At 38.4% G+C, this 16,934-nt stretch overlaps 1 protein-coding gene across 1 annotated transcript in view; it reads right to left on the bottom strand.

The window, feature by feature from the left end:
• CTNND2 (catenin delta 2) overlaps positions 1–16,934 on the bottom strand; it is a 667,983-nt gene that overhangs the window by 208,473 nt on the left and 442,576 nt on the right.

Raw genomic sequence — 16,934 nt, 5'->3', positions numbered from 1 at the left:
ACCAAGCCCTCTCTGAGGAAATAAATGCATTTTGATACTGAGTAGAGAACATACACCAGATTTTGAAAATTGCTGTGATTTGGCCCCACAATCAGATTAGGTTTACATTGAATTAAAAGCCCCATTTCTAAGTAAAACCACATTTTGTGACCCTCGAGTAAGGTAACGCACCTCTAACAGAAACAGCAGAAAGGTTTATTGTATCTTTGCTTGAAGTGCTGGTCACAGCTGTTGAGACTTATCTAGCATCAAAAATACAAGAGTCATTTAAGTTGGACAACAAAAATTGGGTTATCTTCTACAAGCCTAAATGCTACAGCAAACAGTTATTAATGCTGACAGAAATGTTTTGTTTGCTATTTTTTTCAGAGGGGACCAACTAATCTCTGATTCATACTCATATTCTTTCTCTTAAAGGAAAACTGTGATCCACATATCCACATGTTCCTTCATCGGTGTTAAACTCCTAGTACTTTGTTAAACTAGAAGGTGCCATTTCTCTGAAGTGAATACTGTGCTGTGAAATAACTACCATATAAACTATTAGATACATACTTAAGATGGGCTCTCAAATAGATTGGTCATGACTATATAAGAGACTGACAAATCCTGACAAAAAACGCAGTGGAATAAAGACATCTGTAAATGGTATTAAATTAAATATCAGTTAATCTTAATTCTGTGGAGTCCTAATGGAGATTTTGCTTTTTCAACTGATGTTAATACCAGCACAGAGTGAAATTTACCTTTCATTCTCAAAAATGACAGCTGATTCCCACCTCTTTTGGTCATCCTGTGGTCCCTCTGACAAGAGCCTGAATGGCAAGCCTGCATGGTGACATTCTCACTAAGATGCAGGGGAAAAAGCTGTCTCTGGTCTCGTAAACATGAGGAAACAACTCTACAGCTCAGTGGGCAGCTCAGAGTCCAGATCCAGTCACCGCATGTATGTTTTTCTGCCCATTACCCTGGAGAACACTGCAACACTGTGCCTGGAACTGAACACGTATTTGAGGCTGCTAATACTACCTGACCCCTTGGGAAGCAGCTGTGACTCCTGACATTGTGCTGTGGCCTCCCTCCCTCATCAGCAAGAGAGGGTAGAACATGACAGTGCTGCAGCCAATTCCCCATCAGCTCAAATGCTAGAGCATAGAGCTGTACATCCAACAAGTCCAAGCACTGGTGGCAATGCCTGTCATAGGACACTATGACTTTATATCAGGGAAGTCCTCCCATACCCCTGCCAACATTAAAGATAAACTTTTAGAAATATAACACCAAAAACTCTTTCACTGAAAAGCATGCCATAGCCTGTATGCAAACAACCAGATGGAGAAAGGAGGCAACTTTCATTTGCATAACGACTTTAATTGGAAATGCTTTGCAAACACAGCATTAACAGCATGTAATATATCATTGTTACTCAGTGGCATCCCCAAATAGCACCGATGGGATCTAGGCCTCATTAGAAGATGTACTCTATAAATGTATATGTATAGACATAAAGCATACTTTTAAAAAACCTTTCATCTCTTACAGAATATCATCTACCCCAACTGACTACAGCACAAGGAAATGCAACAGATGGTTCAGATGGCAACTGTAAACAAATTTTACAGATAACTTAACTGCTCCTAAAAATATCAGTTTTGAGATCTGCTGTCGCACCTTCACAATTTATAGTGTGTAGCCCCCTTAACCTCTCCATAAAAGTAACTACTGACTCCCTGCTTCTAAGTTCAACACTTTCTCTGTCAAGTGGAGTTTTTCCTTGCTCCTTTTATTCCTCCAGAAGAAATAGAAAAGGTATGGAAGGTATGAGAAGGTATGGAAAAGTTTTCCCGTAGCTACTGCCTGAATTAGGAAAAAACTGGACAAAATAGCAGCTCAAAATTCACAATAAGGCAAAGTTTCTCTGTGGTCTTGCCTTAATATTGTCTCTTTGTTCAATAGCATTTGGTAGAGACTTGACTAGCCTGTCACAGGGCCAAGGAACTGAGCCTCAGGTCACAGAGACAAGTCTGCTGCCATGGGTAAGGGCGGCAGAAGGGCACCTGTCTCCCTGTCTCCTCATTTGGATATCACTGTTCCCTGCTCTCCTGATGTCCCATTTAAATGGACAATTTCTGGTTAGTTATGATAAACGATTTAAGCTCTCATTATTTTCACTGCTTCGCTTTACAAAGGAGTATCTAAAGCTAATTACTATCTTGCAGAGGAAAAAAATGGATCTTTTGTTATCCACAAGGGGCATTTCCAGGTGGTCACCACGAGGCAAGTGCTGAAAAGCACCACTCTATTTTAAGAACTTGAGTCTTTATTTAGCTTTTAGAAAACTGAATGTTTAACAACTGCCTCATATATTGCTGTTATAATCCCAGGATTTATGCTCTTTTCCCCAAGATAAAAGGAATATGCACATTAACAGAAAACACACACATGGATGGAGGCTGCAAATATACTCCTTTCTGTCCCCAAAGTGAGCTACTACCTACATCTCTTCTTTGCACCTCTTCTTTTGAATGTAACTGATGGACACAGAGCATCATACACCCTAGGTCCAAATGGTGTCCAGAAACAAGATTATGCAGAGCTTATTCACTGTCACACCTATAAGGGGACTGCAGTTCAGTCTGGTTAATAATCTTCAGTTGAGTTTAACAATGGAAGGTTTTATTTTATCTGTCATTGTGAAAGTGTACGCAATTTAAATCATACTATTAATTCTGAAATGTTTCATGAGGTAAGAGTTTGTTTCCTTTAAGTCCGAGCTATAGTTGTAATATCTGTAATTTAATTTTCAGCACTGTGTTATAGCCTTATTTTAAAACTGAGATGTTACACTGATGGATGTATTCAACACTGATTCCTTGGGGGAAACACAAGCATCCCAGCCTAAATGAAACAGACACATTAGGGAAAAAGTGCTCAAAAACCTTAAGGAAAGCAGAACAAAAAAGTGCCATTCATATACACCAGCACTTGTGTTAGGCTTGATTTCTTAGCAGGCATATTAAGAATTCTATATACCTGAATTGAGTTTTAAACATAGTAAACCATAACAAATTCCATCAAAACCTCAGTAGCTTTGGGCAACATTTTCTTCCAGGGGAAGCATTATAAAGTATCAGATCTGACTCTACCTCAGGGACTATTTGTCTTCCAGTGCCAACCTTTGTAACAATGAGTTAGGCTCAGATTGCAGCAAGGTGCATTCAAAGTCACCTGAAATTCAAACTGGTTTAACCTGCAGTTAATTAAAAAAAATAAAAAATATATATATATATAAATAGGGAATTCAGGTAGTATTTTAAGAGTATTGAAAAATAATGACCCAGTGAAGAACAGAGAGCTTTCACAAAGCATAATGACAGAACCAGTAACTGCGTAGGAACCAAATGACAGCTACTGACGTTAAAAGTGAGCTCTTGGTACCTTTGCCCAGTGCTTGATACTCTGTTACTCCCAAGCTTTCCATCTTGTTCTTCTTTTTAGAAAATCTACTCAGCCTTCAAGTACTTCAAGCAATACAGAATTCAGCCAAGACATCACTGGTCACGGAACAGTAAGTTAGTAACCACTCTCTGGCAACAGAATGCAATACCCACAACAAAATGGTCTACTTCACATCATCCACAGCACTTTCACTCCTCAATTCCAAAAAAACATTAGTTCATCACAAATTCTTCATGTAGGTATGTATGTATATGTATACACACACACACAGACAAACTTGTAAATTTTTTTCTGGAAAAAAATTACAGTTGAACAGCTGGCAAGAATGAATGGTCATCCTTGGATGAGTTTGTAAGTGAACTCAAAATTTAGGCTGGAAGTGACAACAGAAGATAATTTCCTCCCACCTCCTGTTCAGAGCAAGGTAAGCTTCAAACAAGATTGCCCAGGGTTTAAACTTTTGTGTTTCATGTCTTGAAAGTCTCAAGGATAGAAACCACAGCAGCTCTGAGAGCAACCTCTTCCCAGCTGGAGTCTCCATGTGGTAATAAAAGTTTTCTATATGAGGTCTACACCTCTCCTGTTTCAGCCTTTGCATTGCTCCCATCCTTCTACCATGCAACACTGAGAAAACACTTCTCAGTAACATTCTCCTACCTAGGTACCAGACAAGACATCACCAGTCTTCTCCATAAGCTCCATTCTCTCAGGTTCTCCTCATGGGACTTGCACTTAGCTCCCTGCTCATCTTTGGGGTCCCCTTCACTCAAGCTGCTTTGCTTTATTGAGGTCTCTCCTGTACCAGGTGGGGGAGATGTGCACAGTGATTTACATGTGACTAAACAAGGACTGGCCAGAGACAGATCATTACTTCCCCTGCTGTCCTGGCTGTGCCCCTGTTGACACAGCCCGGGGTGCAGCTGGCTGTCCCTAAAGCCAGGACACAGTTATGGCTCCTGCTCAGCTTGTGCCCGCCAAAGTCCCATATTCCTTGCAGCAGAGATGCTCTCAATCAGTGCAGCACCAGCCTGAGTCACTGCATAGCCTATTCCTCGCCAGATGCAGGACCTAGCAGCACCTGGTCACCTTAATCTGGTGTCACCTGCAAATTTGAATAGTGTTCTCTATTATTTCTAGCAGGTTATGGATAAAGAAATTAAGCAGGACTCGTCCCAGCATACACCCCCCCCCCCCCGCTACTGGCCTTCAGGTATAGGATGTCCTTCAATCAGTCTCAGAGTGTGATCATAAACCCACCTTTCTACACACTCTTCTCTTGTACCATCAAAACCATCATGTTCTAATGTGGACAAATGATTACTGTGGGAGTAAAGCCTTGGTAAAGTCTATTACATGAGCTGCTGTTCTCCCATCCTGAAATCTAGTTCATCAGAGAAGCCAACTGGGCTGGTCAGGCGTAATTCACCCTAAGTAAATCTATGGTGATTGTTTCCAATCATCGTTTCTTTCACATCCCATTAATTTATATCAGAAAATCTCACTACACCGTATGTTCATTTTACAGTTCAAAAAGTTCTAATCTTAAAAATAAAAAGAAATTAATATTTCTGATGTCAATGGATTCTCTGTGTGGTGAACACTCACCTCAAATAAATCCACTGTTACTTATTAGTTTTTTGACATTGGCACAGTTATTGCATGGAAGGGCTCTAATCTTTGCTAATCCATGCACGGAATGTAACACCTGTGTTGGTCCTCACTTGTGCAAAGGCTTAGATCCCAACATCGCAGTCAATAAACCACCTTCAAGAAATCATCAAGAATATGAAGATAAAACATGTTTGTTGGAGCAAAACCCCAAAGAAAGCCCTACAGTAGTCTTTGGTTTCAAGGAGAGAAATCACATTAAAATGATGCAGCTTGATAAAAGGCAGTTAGGAAGAGCAGCTAAATGGTCTCTCTACCATTGGTCAAGATTTAGCTTATTTAGTACACTATAATTAAATTTGAGAAAAATTAATAAACCCTAAAAAGAAGTTTAGCATGGCTAAAGAGCAGCATAATTGGGCATAATAGGAGAATAGGAAGAAAGTTTTTAGAAAACTTGGGATTGTGCTTAAATGAGGAAACTGAAGTATCATGATATGGGAAAAAGACTCCAGGTAAATCAGAAAAGAACTGGAGTTACATTCACATTCTAAGAGCGGTTACAACAATACAGACATTAGAGGGTGAAATGCAGTTTCTAATCCCTGGATGGGATGCAGTCAGCATGCCTGACTTCCCACACACAGTACGTGCCACAGTTAATGAAATGAAGGGTGGAGTGGAGCAGAGACACCATGGCCAGGCTCTGTGAAAATGCTTGCAATGGAGGTGGTGGCATCTTGTAGCTGGTAATTCACATAGCAGCTGTTGAGTATGGGAGAAAAAAGATGTATTACTATTGAAACAGCAACCATGGCCTGATCCCAAATGTAATATCTCCATCCCAAAGCTATGTGCCTCCAAAGTACCACCACTCCTCACAGAGCATGTGTTCTATATTTCACTGACTATGCCTTAAAATTTACACCAACCAGTGACAAAGTTACATATGACTAGAGTCACTCAAGCTCCACCTAAAACATAAATAGTAGAAAAATAATTTGAGAATGGGAAGAAGTTAAGGAAGACTCCATCCTAAATTTTGGGCTGAACCTCTCCTCTTTTCCATAGGAACATCTGGATAAGAGCCAGTAGTTTACGTGCACTGATTGAGATCATTTTTGTTAAGAATTAGAGTTTATCTGTATATTGCTTTGAGTAAGTTTTTGCAGCCTGGTATTATCACCATCAATCTTCAAACCTTAAGCTGTTGCAATTTTCTGTTATATAGAATGGTGTTTGGTAAACTGGTAGTGTGAGACCTTCAAGGGTGCCAGCAGTGGCCAATAACAGGTAAGATACTCAACTGTGGAGACCTGAGAGAGAGTTTCTTTTATGCTGTTGATGTGTATCCCTGAACAAGACATTTGACTCACCTTCCAACCCAGTGAGACTGTCCAGTGAAATGTCCCCTAAATGGCATACTGGCAGACAGATCAGGCACAAGGGTCTTGTCTTTCCTGGGGTGCTAACAGACTGATAAAACACAAAGAGCTTGAGAAGATCTCCTCTTTGCATATGACACATAAAATAACAGCTGAAATGTTGAAAATTAGATAGGTCAAAGGAATGGCCAAATCAGTAGGTGAAGAAGCACCTTCACACTAATAGAAGCCAATGACAAATGCTTTCTTCAAGCACATATCAAGATCTGAAAACACCCCTGAGGAGTATGTGAAGGAATTGGCTGATGTAGTTGCCAAGCCAGTTTCCGTGATGTTTGAAGAGTCAGATGAAGTCCCAGATGACTGGAAAAAGGAAAACATTACACTCAATTAAAAAAAGGGTAGAAGGGAGGCCCTTGGGAACTAACTACTGAACTGTCAGTCACACTTCTTTGCCTGGAGAAATCATGGAACAGAACCTCCTAGAAGCTATGCTAAGGCAAATTGAAGACAGAGGTGATTTGAGAACACCAGCTTGGTTTGGCAAAGAGCAAAACTTACCTGACCAATCTAAAGGCCTTCTATGATGGAGCAACTACATTAATGGACAAGGAAAAGGTTCCATCTGTCATTTATCTGGACTGCATTAAGGCCTTTGATATGGTCCACCACAACATGTTTTTCTCTAAGTTTGAGACATATGGATTTGATCAATGGACTATTAACGGATGAAGAATTGGTTGGATCATTGCCTCCAGATGGTAGCAGTCAGGAGTCAGATGTCCAAATGGAGATGGGTGATGAGTGGTGTCCTCCAGGGGTCCATCTTGAGACCAGTCCCATTTAGCATCTTCATGAATGACACAGACAGTGGAATCAACTGCACCTCTAGCAAGTTTGCAGATGACCAAGCTCAGTGGTATAGCTGACACACCTGAAGGATGGGATGCCAGACGGACCTAGACAACCTTGAATAGTGTTCTCATGGGAACCTCATGAGGTTTAACAATGCCATGTGCAAGAGGTGCTGACCATGGTTGGGGCAACCCCCAGTGTTGATACAGACTAGAGGATGAACGGCTTGAGAGCATCCCTGCCAAGATGGGCTTGGGGATCCTGCTGGATAAAAGACTGGACATGAGTCAGCAATGTGCACTTCCAGCCCAGAAAGCCAATTGTATCCCAGGTTGCATACAAAGCAGTGTGGTCAACAGGGCCAGGGAGGGCCTGCTGCATCCAGCTCTGGGGTCCTCAGCAGAGAAAGGACAGGGAACTGTTGGAGCAAGTCCAGAAATGGGCACAGAAATGATTAGAGGACTGGATCACTTCTATGAGGAAAGGCTGATAGCTGGAGCTGTGGTCTTTCAGTACTTAAAAGAAGTATCTTAAAAAGCTGGGGACAAAGTTTTTAGCAGCAATAGAACAAGGGGAATTGTTTTAAACTGAAGGATGGTAGTCTGAGACAAGATCAAAGGAAGACATTTTTTATGATGAGGATGGTGAAACACTGGAACAGGCTGCCCAGTAGATGCCCCATCCCTGGAAACATTCAAGGTCAGGCTGGATGGTACTCTGAGCAATCTGGTCTAGTCGAAGATCCCTGCTCACTGCAGGGAGGTGGACTAGATGGCCTTTAAATGTCCCTTCCAACTCAAACTATTCTATGATGGCATGCACAATGAAAGAAATGCAAGAATGAAATAAGAAAACCTCTAGCTAGACTGTGCAACCTCCTGCTTAAATTATATGTGTATTAAGTAACGGGAAGGCATATAGAGGAATGCTAATTAAAAAAGAATAATATTGCAGGAATTATTTGGGAAACCACAGGCCTATAAAAATCTGACCAAATTTTTTAAAACTATTTTAAAAAACTGAATTAATGAGCATGTACAACCACATGAGCTACTGGAAGCTTGTAGAGAAGCCAAGGAGTGCACTGTTCTTCAAAAAATGAAAAAAACCCCTTGGATTATAACAGTTCTAGGAAAGTATCAGCTTCATACTTTAAAACATCTGTGAAATCATTATGTGATTAGGAAAACAATGTAAGACAAAGGCACCACTGTCATTATCTTTACTTTTATATCTATGGTACACACCTGTACCTTGAATGCCTGGTTCTAAACTCCCTCTTGCAAAAATAATTAAGTAAACCTTAATGAAAATAGCAAAGGTTGTAAGGAACACTAACAGTTAAGGAGCAGCTTCCATAATATATACTTCTAAATATACAGAGAATGCTTCAACGCATAAAAGACATGAGTTACAGGATGGCTGGTAGAGATCTACACAATTATTATTGCCATGGAGAAGAGGAATATGGATCTATTTTTTAAAGCTGTGTTCAGTATAAGAACTGATAGAAATCTAATTAAAATATCAAGTGGAAGTTTCCCAAGAGATCTTCAAAGAAGGTACATTTAAGTTGAAAAGCTCCTTGAACACAATATGGATGCAAAACCATTTTAAATTAAAAACAGCAAGCTTGTTCTGTCCTCTTCCCTGGGTACTGGCCTCTTTTACAGGGGATACAGGACTCAACAGCCCTTTGAGCTACTTAGAATCACAATTCTGAAGTTTCATTGCTTACTCTTCCAAAACACTACAACAATACAGACCTCATTTAAATCTCAAATCGAAGTCAACAGGAATTTGAGAGGACAGGAAAAAATATATATCCCTTGCATGCTTAACAGTGGTATTAATAAATAAATAATAAATAATAATATAATAAATAAATAATGTGTTCAGAGCAAAAATCAGCTGACACACCTCCATTAAGGAGTCTCCTTTGAAAAACTGCCACCCCTTAAGTTAAGGGGGTATTTAGGGGGTATTTAGCTGATGATGTGACCTTGTTTCAGGCAATCAGCCTGCAAGGACAGGTACATCTCATGTACTGATATCCTAATATTCTTTTTAATCAGTAATATCCTTCCTTCACTCAGCTACAAAAGTATAGGAGCATCTGCCTTTGTATAAAAACTGTGTACGTAGTTCAGCTATCTCTGTTCCCCTGAACTGAAAGAAACAACAGACACTATGACTCTGGAAAAACAGACACTAAGCAAATGTTTTGAAGCACTAACTTTTTTAATTTTTCTTCATTTTTAATAGCATTTAACAAACAAGTTGCATCATCCAGCATTTCCTGACCAGACTTTTTTCTTTAGTGGCAGTGGCATTTAAGAACACCCTCAAGAATGCTGAGTCTAAAGAATATGTTTTTCATTGCTATTGAATGATTAAATCAAAAGAGGTAGTCTAGAAATAAATGAAATAATAGAAAAACTGAAGTAACTTTAAAAAGGATTTTCTTGCAACATCTTGTAATAAAAACAGAGGCCACATAGCTAACAAGCTTCGTAAGCCGTACCAATCGAAAAACCACTTTCCAGGTTGTACAGTGTGTTAAAAATAACTGATGTTTGGGAAGTTTATAAACTACTTTAACCTGTATAAGGTAAGAAATGTTCAGAATCGACACAAGTTGTCTCCCTTTTGGATTTTATGTAAGTCAAGTCTGTAAGAGGAGCACAAAAAAATATTGTGGTAGGAGGGCGTAAAAAAATGATGGGGAAGCCTCCCCTAGGGTACTTGATTTTAATACAGATCTTACACTGTACTCTAGAATATCACAGTGTTAAGAAAAATGAGTACATTGTTTTATCATCTAAAAGCCCAGATGGTCACCAAGGAGCTGTTATTCAAGATAAGCTCTAGCACCCCACAGGATTTCCAGTTTAATAATATGAAGTCAATTATGTATCTGAAAAAGTATGGCAACACTTTTTTTTTGTCTCAAGTCTATTTCATCTTTTTTAATGTATGGAGAGATATGGGCAGTAAAAATTAGCACACTACAACTCCCATGGATAATTTCCAATGTGCTATATGACAAATCTGTAAGTGTCGTGATGTCTACTTTTCAAATGAAATTATATTCCTCTGCTCTACAGAAAATGTTCTCAAGCATGTATCAGGAAAACAACTAAAACTGCAAGTTTAGGTTGTGGTTTGGTTTTACTGCTTCTTAAATTCAAATCACAGAGTTCAGCCTTTTTATGTTTAGAATTTTTTTTTAGTAGTAATATACTACACCTGCATGTCTACATTTTAACCAAAATGAGAGGTACATAGTAGTATGAAACCAAGAGGGTTTTTGTCGAAGCTAGGCAACAAGATATGCATTCATATGCATTACAGTTGCTTTTTTATCAGATGATCCTATAATCACACATGGCTGAACAACACAACTACAATTTGGAAGGCTACTCACAACTCATTTGCAAAAAAGATGGTATTCCTATTCCCAAACCCTTATGGAGACATAAAGCAGGTATTTAGTCACTATAAAGCCAAGCAGAGACAGGTGATTATCAAACTCTGTCAAGTAATCAAGAAAACTCCAAAAACCCAACCAAGCACAAAAAACCCCTAAGAAAAAACCTTTAAGAAGTCACTTTCAGCCAATGAAAATAAACCCTGAACAAAATACTCCAGGTCAACCCCTTATTCCACTTCTCTAAACACTATTTACACAACTACAGGATGAGTTCATCCTTTACTCTCTAGTTATAAAGTTCTGTACATGAACCTGCAATATGAAATAGTATGACTTACTATCTTATTGGAATTAATTAGGATAATAGTACCTCAAGAAATTTCAAAGGATTTTTTTCAATTAGCAGATAAAGGTATTAAGGAGAATAGGCAAATATCTCTGGGCCTGCAGCAACTGGTGGCAATACAATAAATGTGGATTACAGCTTTGCATGCATGACTGTAGAACAAATACCAAGAATACATGGAAGGGATCATGCAAAAAAACCCAACTTCTCTCAAAGTAGTGGAAAACTACAATCTGTATCCAAAATTAGTGTTTATAACTATGAGAAAAGCAGCATTTTGCTTTGTGGGTAAGGCTGAAACAGAAAAACCTGAACAAAAACTATTATATATTAAATCATGACTGTTTCCACCAGCCAAACTAGACCAATGCATGCTAGAGATGCACAGTCACTGCAAACAGCCATCTAGTGACATGACCCAGGCTGAGTTCTGTACTAGACAGTGCAAATGAAAGAGAAGGAGTGTCACATGCTTTTTTGATTCCCACTTTTTTGATTCCTTTTCCTTCTCTGTAACTACTATCCATCATCTTTTATTGGACTTTAAGAGATTAAGGCTATTTCTGTGATACACACACACCTACACATGGATCACCTCCCTTAGGACAATCTGCCTTCTGCTGAAGATAACAGCGGACAGTAATGTAGATAAAAGAACCAATCCAAGCTGGAAATAATGTACTCTCTAAATGCTGTCATGCATTCAAATACTGTCCTCTGGAGACCTAGAGACAGGTATCTTTCTTTCACACGAGCAAACAGATTTTCTTGACAACTGTGACAATTTTTGTTAGAGAATTCAGTAATTTCAGTGTATACACAAGCTAGACAGAGTTTATGCTGACAATTCAAACAAGCTTTCAGGTATAGCTGCCTCACCTACCCACTGAGATAGCAACTGATAGCCTCATTTTTCAGATTGCCTCACAGAACAATCTTGGTTCTGCACATTGTCATCAATACCCAGGCTGTCTGGCTCAAGTTTTTAATATATTATTTATGCTGCCTGCGTAAAACTAACAGCACTGTACATACACCTTTTGAGACAAGCTATCATCTTCAATACTAAGAACTTAAAGAGGGGTTGCAAACAGTACATTTTAGAACATTTATTGTGAATCCGACACCATACCTTCTGTTAGTGATTAGTCAAGACCAAGTGTCCAAGTAAAAAAAGTAAATTTTGCAAATAAAATGAAGAAAGCCGTTTCATGTGAGTGCATTGAAATATTTCCTCCTCAGTATTTTATACTCTAGATATTCCTCTGATACTTCCTACACTCAAATTCTATAAAACAAAAACTTTATATTTGAAAGCATAACTTTGTATCTTAGAATGCAAAGATGAAATGTAATTTTACAAGTCTTTTATTGATAAAAAGCTCTAGAATGGCACTTTCTGAAGGCATCTATGTATGTACTATGCAGTATGAAGGCAAAATACAGAAAAAATTGAAATTCGTCTGAAATAATTTAGAATATTTACACTGTTTCATAAATTCAGAATTAAGACACAAAGACAATTCACATAAAAACACATTAAAATCACTTTAAACATTCAGTAATGCCATATTTTAGTACTTCACAGGTTTGTATTATACTTCAATTTTACTATTCTGTTGGAATGAGAACCCTCAGACCTCAGTCCTTCCTGTGGAGAAAGGCAGATTTCATCCCTTGTTCTTGTTTTCTTGCTGCAGAGTTACTGAGGCATTTGAAATAATCTGCAAGCAACTGAAACATCAAGTCACAGCTTTCAGGTCAGCCTTAATTCTGAAAATATTCATTAGCTATCCATGACAGAAGATTCTTGCTCCTTGCTGCCCCCTTCATATGGCATTCCATATGGCACACCACAAATTGCACTGTTCCAGTCTAACTACAACTTGTGGAGAAGAGAGGGGCATGGAGGAAGGCAAAAAAGGCACCCTTGTCTAAGTGGCCCCAACTAGCTTGAAAACCAAGGTGATATGTTTTTCAATTATACATGTCCAGTAACTTTCAAAAATGAAATCCAGACCCAGTTTCCAGTGCTGTTTCTGGAAGTCTGATATACACAAAAGACTCCTACCATTAAGTCATTATTATATAATTTCTCAGCAGCAGCTTTCTGTCAACACCCAGAGCTTCTTCTACCAACTCCAACCAACATGGTTGTGCTTATTAGAGCTGCTTTTAAAAAACTCAGACACCGCCAGCTAGACAGCTACAAAACTGTCAATAATGAAAAATCAAATACTAAACATTAATGTCCTAGACCAAAATAGCCTAGGTATACTGTGTATAGTACAGCGAAGAATAAGCCTCTCAGCAAGTATGTGTCTCTTCTACCACCAAATCTGCCCTATGAGCTATTCCCAATGATGAGGCATTGCCTTACACTTCACAGCTGTGAAGTATCACCACACTGCCTCTTCTATCCTTTCCTGCATGTAAACTATCAAGAGCTCAGCTTCACTCTCCCAGCTACTCACAACACTTTCTGTAACCATAATAAAATTTTGCTCTGAATTCTTCCTCTTTCAGCAGTTAGCAGTTACCCCAATAAAAAATCAGCCAGCATCCTGCTCTGTGAGAAAAAAAGAAAGGTGTGTGCATGAAACAAGGGAACAGAATTCCCACTTGCATCAGGAACCACTTCAGAGCCAAAACCCACATGAGAAGGTAGCATACATGGGTACACAGAACATCACTAGAGGCTCTAAAAAATATTTTTAAAAAAGGAGAAATAAAGGAAGAGATCAATTGCCATTCCAAGAAGTGTTATTTGACAGGATACATGCACACTACAGTTCCCAAAAACATTAAGAGAGGAAATCCTGAATGAGATCTTGCATCGTACTTCAAATTTGAAGGTTCAGAAGCCTAGGAGCCAGAAATGCCTCCTAGGATAAAAATAAGCAGGAAGCAAATTTGCAGCTATGAATATTGTTCTTGGAGTTCATAAGCAAGTCTACTTTAGTGTAGGTTTTAAAAGTTTTTCCTGCTTTCCCCTTTGACAAATTTAGAAGAAACACATCCATGTCAATCTTCTGACCATTTTAATTCATACTAGTTTTATATCTGTCACTCTCCTACATATTTTTAGCTACTTGTTGAAAAATCACTCAGCTCTGTCTAGTTAAAGTGTCAAACACGAGAACAGGAAAGGAAGAAAATATCTGTTCTAAGGACTTCAGAGACTTTAGTTTGGAAGTGAGGTAACATATGAGGGGGATTTTTCACTAGACTCTTATTAGGTTTGTATTCTTGTAATGTTTCCCAGATTCCCGATTGATACAAAAAAACCTCCCAAAAACCAAAAAAAGACAGAAAATGTATTACTTTCCCTAATTTCTTGAGCTTCCATGGAGAGCAATCTTATGTAATAGGTTATAAAACATAAACCTCTATTAAGAACATAGAGAATCTGCTTCCTACCCAAAAGAAGGAAGTATCATCTTATTAAATGTAATGTATAATCCTTTTAAATTATTTTACAGATCCTCAGCAAATGCAATTTTGAGTCTAAAAATTTAAACACTATTCAGGGATAAATGTTCTTATAAAAATTTTAGTAAAAACAAACAAACAAAGAAATAAACATATCAGCCAATAATTAAATCTCATTTGAAAAGAAACAACTTTGTTGTCCTATATGGCAAACTTTTTACAGCATAGAATTTGGTCACATATATGTGACATATGCAATAAATATGTGTACTTATTTCATATGAAGATTATTACTCCATAATAACTAATACCCTTTAAAAGTATTAATACTTCTTTAAAGTTCAGGCAAATCCAGGTCTCAGCCATACATCTTTCAGGAAGAGCAACATCTCCTAGCAAGCAAATTAGCTAGGACTTTACCAGATTCTACTTATTCTTCTACCTCTTTTGAACTGGAAAGCTTCTTTCCATCATAAACTTAGTCATGAACAAAGACAGAGAACTTCAGTCTCACAGATCGGCTCTACTGGGCAAGAGCTTCCAAATATCACACCCTTAGTAAGACACGAGCCTTTCCTAGACATACCAGCTGATATAAACCAAGTCAGAACTCTTTTCACTTCAGGATTACACTACCTTGTCACATATTTTGGCTCTTCGTGTAATATGCCTGCTGAAGTAATTTGGTGCAGCATGTGTCAGCCTGGTTACTCACTAAAACAGATTTGTGTTACTATCCAAAGCAAAGTATTAAGCAACAGCAACTCTCTAATGTGAAACTCAGGTAATATTTTTTTTTGAATACTCAGATTATTTTCATTTGTTTTTGACAAAGTATTCATATTTACTCTGTATTTGAAACCATGGAAATAAAAGAGATTCTCCGTAATTTGCCTGCAACTTAAACACTAAAAATGACCATGACTGTTCCTTGAGCTGTCTGTCAGTGAAAACTATCACAAATACCTGAAATAAAATGATACTGCAGTTGTCACTTTATAATCAAGGATATCCCAATGGCATAAATAAAACTAACTGCTGCAATTAAATTTGCATATGTAAAATTTGCACCTCCTGGTCTTGTTATTTCAGAGAACAGAGAAGATACTTTGGATAGACCAGCACAAATACCATAAAGGATATGGACAATGACTCTACCTTAAGTAGAGGACATAAATAACGTGTATTTTTTCTGAAGGTGACAAAGGACAGACCATGTCACCATGTCACTTTGAACATGAGGTTTCTATGTGAAGTGTTGGAGAGGCTGGGGTCTATATCACTGCTTAGCAGCATTTCACAGAATCACAGCATCACTGAATAGTTTGGGTTGGAAAGGGGCTTTAGATCTTCCAGCTCCACTCCCCCATGACCACGGGCTGTGACCTTTCACTAGACCACGTTGCTCAAAGCCCCATCCCATCCAGCCTTGAATGCTTTTCAGGGATGGGGCATCCCCAGCTTCTCCTAGCAACCTGTTCCAGTGCCTTACCATCTTCATAATGAATAATTTCTTACTAATATCTAAGCTAAAGGTACTTCAGCTCTATCAGTTTGATTGACACAAGGAATTTCAGCAGCAGCCAAGGAGACTCCACTCATGCTGTACCTATCCTACAGTTTCTTATAAGCCATCACATGTCTTTGAATAAAAACCATACCCTGCTCCTGTGCTCCATATCCTTACACTTATACACATATGCTGTCAGCATACAGATTCAAGCCAGGCAATCATGGATTATCATTTCTACATATGCATACATACTACATATATAAATTGTACTTATTCTATACACCAAAAAACTTCCGTTTTCACAGGAGGTCTTCCACTGTCCTTTCATTGCTAAAAATCCTGTGCTCTGTGCTTTCTCTTTTCAAGACATTCCATGGCCAGCACATGCTCAAGCTAAAAGCCTTACTTAATGTTACATACATAGCTATATACACAAAAATATATGCATATATAATAAACTACGATTAGCAAATGCCATGTGTGTAGTAAACAAAACAGATTGGATTTTTCCAAGTTAGTTAACCAGACTTAATAGTTGTGCAGTTAAATTGCTACCCTACTTAAAGATGTGGGTTTTTCATCCCAGCAATCATGTTTTCAAAGCAATTTTCATTTTTACAAGATGTTATGAGACTTTCGAATACAGTTGGGTACATTTTCCACATAGTTTTCATAGACGTCCATGGTCCCTCAGAGTTCTGCCCTTCGCTGCACTCTTTAAAAAGCTCCTTTAACAACAACCTTGAGCACGTATTTGCCCACATTTTCCAAAAAGATTTTTGTAATTTTCACATGGCATCCTTCCTACAGGCTTTCGCAGCAGACCTGTCCAGAAAAAAACTCCCTCTTCTTAACTCTCGGCATAACTAAACAATTTAACTGCTTTTGTTTTTAATCCTGCCT

Source organism: Catharus ustulatus, chromosome 1 (assembly GCF_009819885.2).
Source record: "Catharus ustulatus isolate bCatUst1 chromosome 1, bCatUst1.pri.v2, whole genome shotgun sequence".
NCBI lineage: Eukaryota > Metazoa > Chordata > Aves > Passeriformes > Turdidae > Catharus > Catharus ustulatus.
This window is presented reverse-complemented; position numbering and strand designations above follow the sequence as displayed.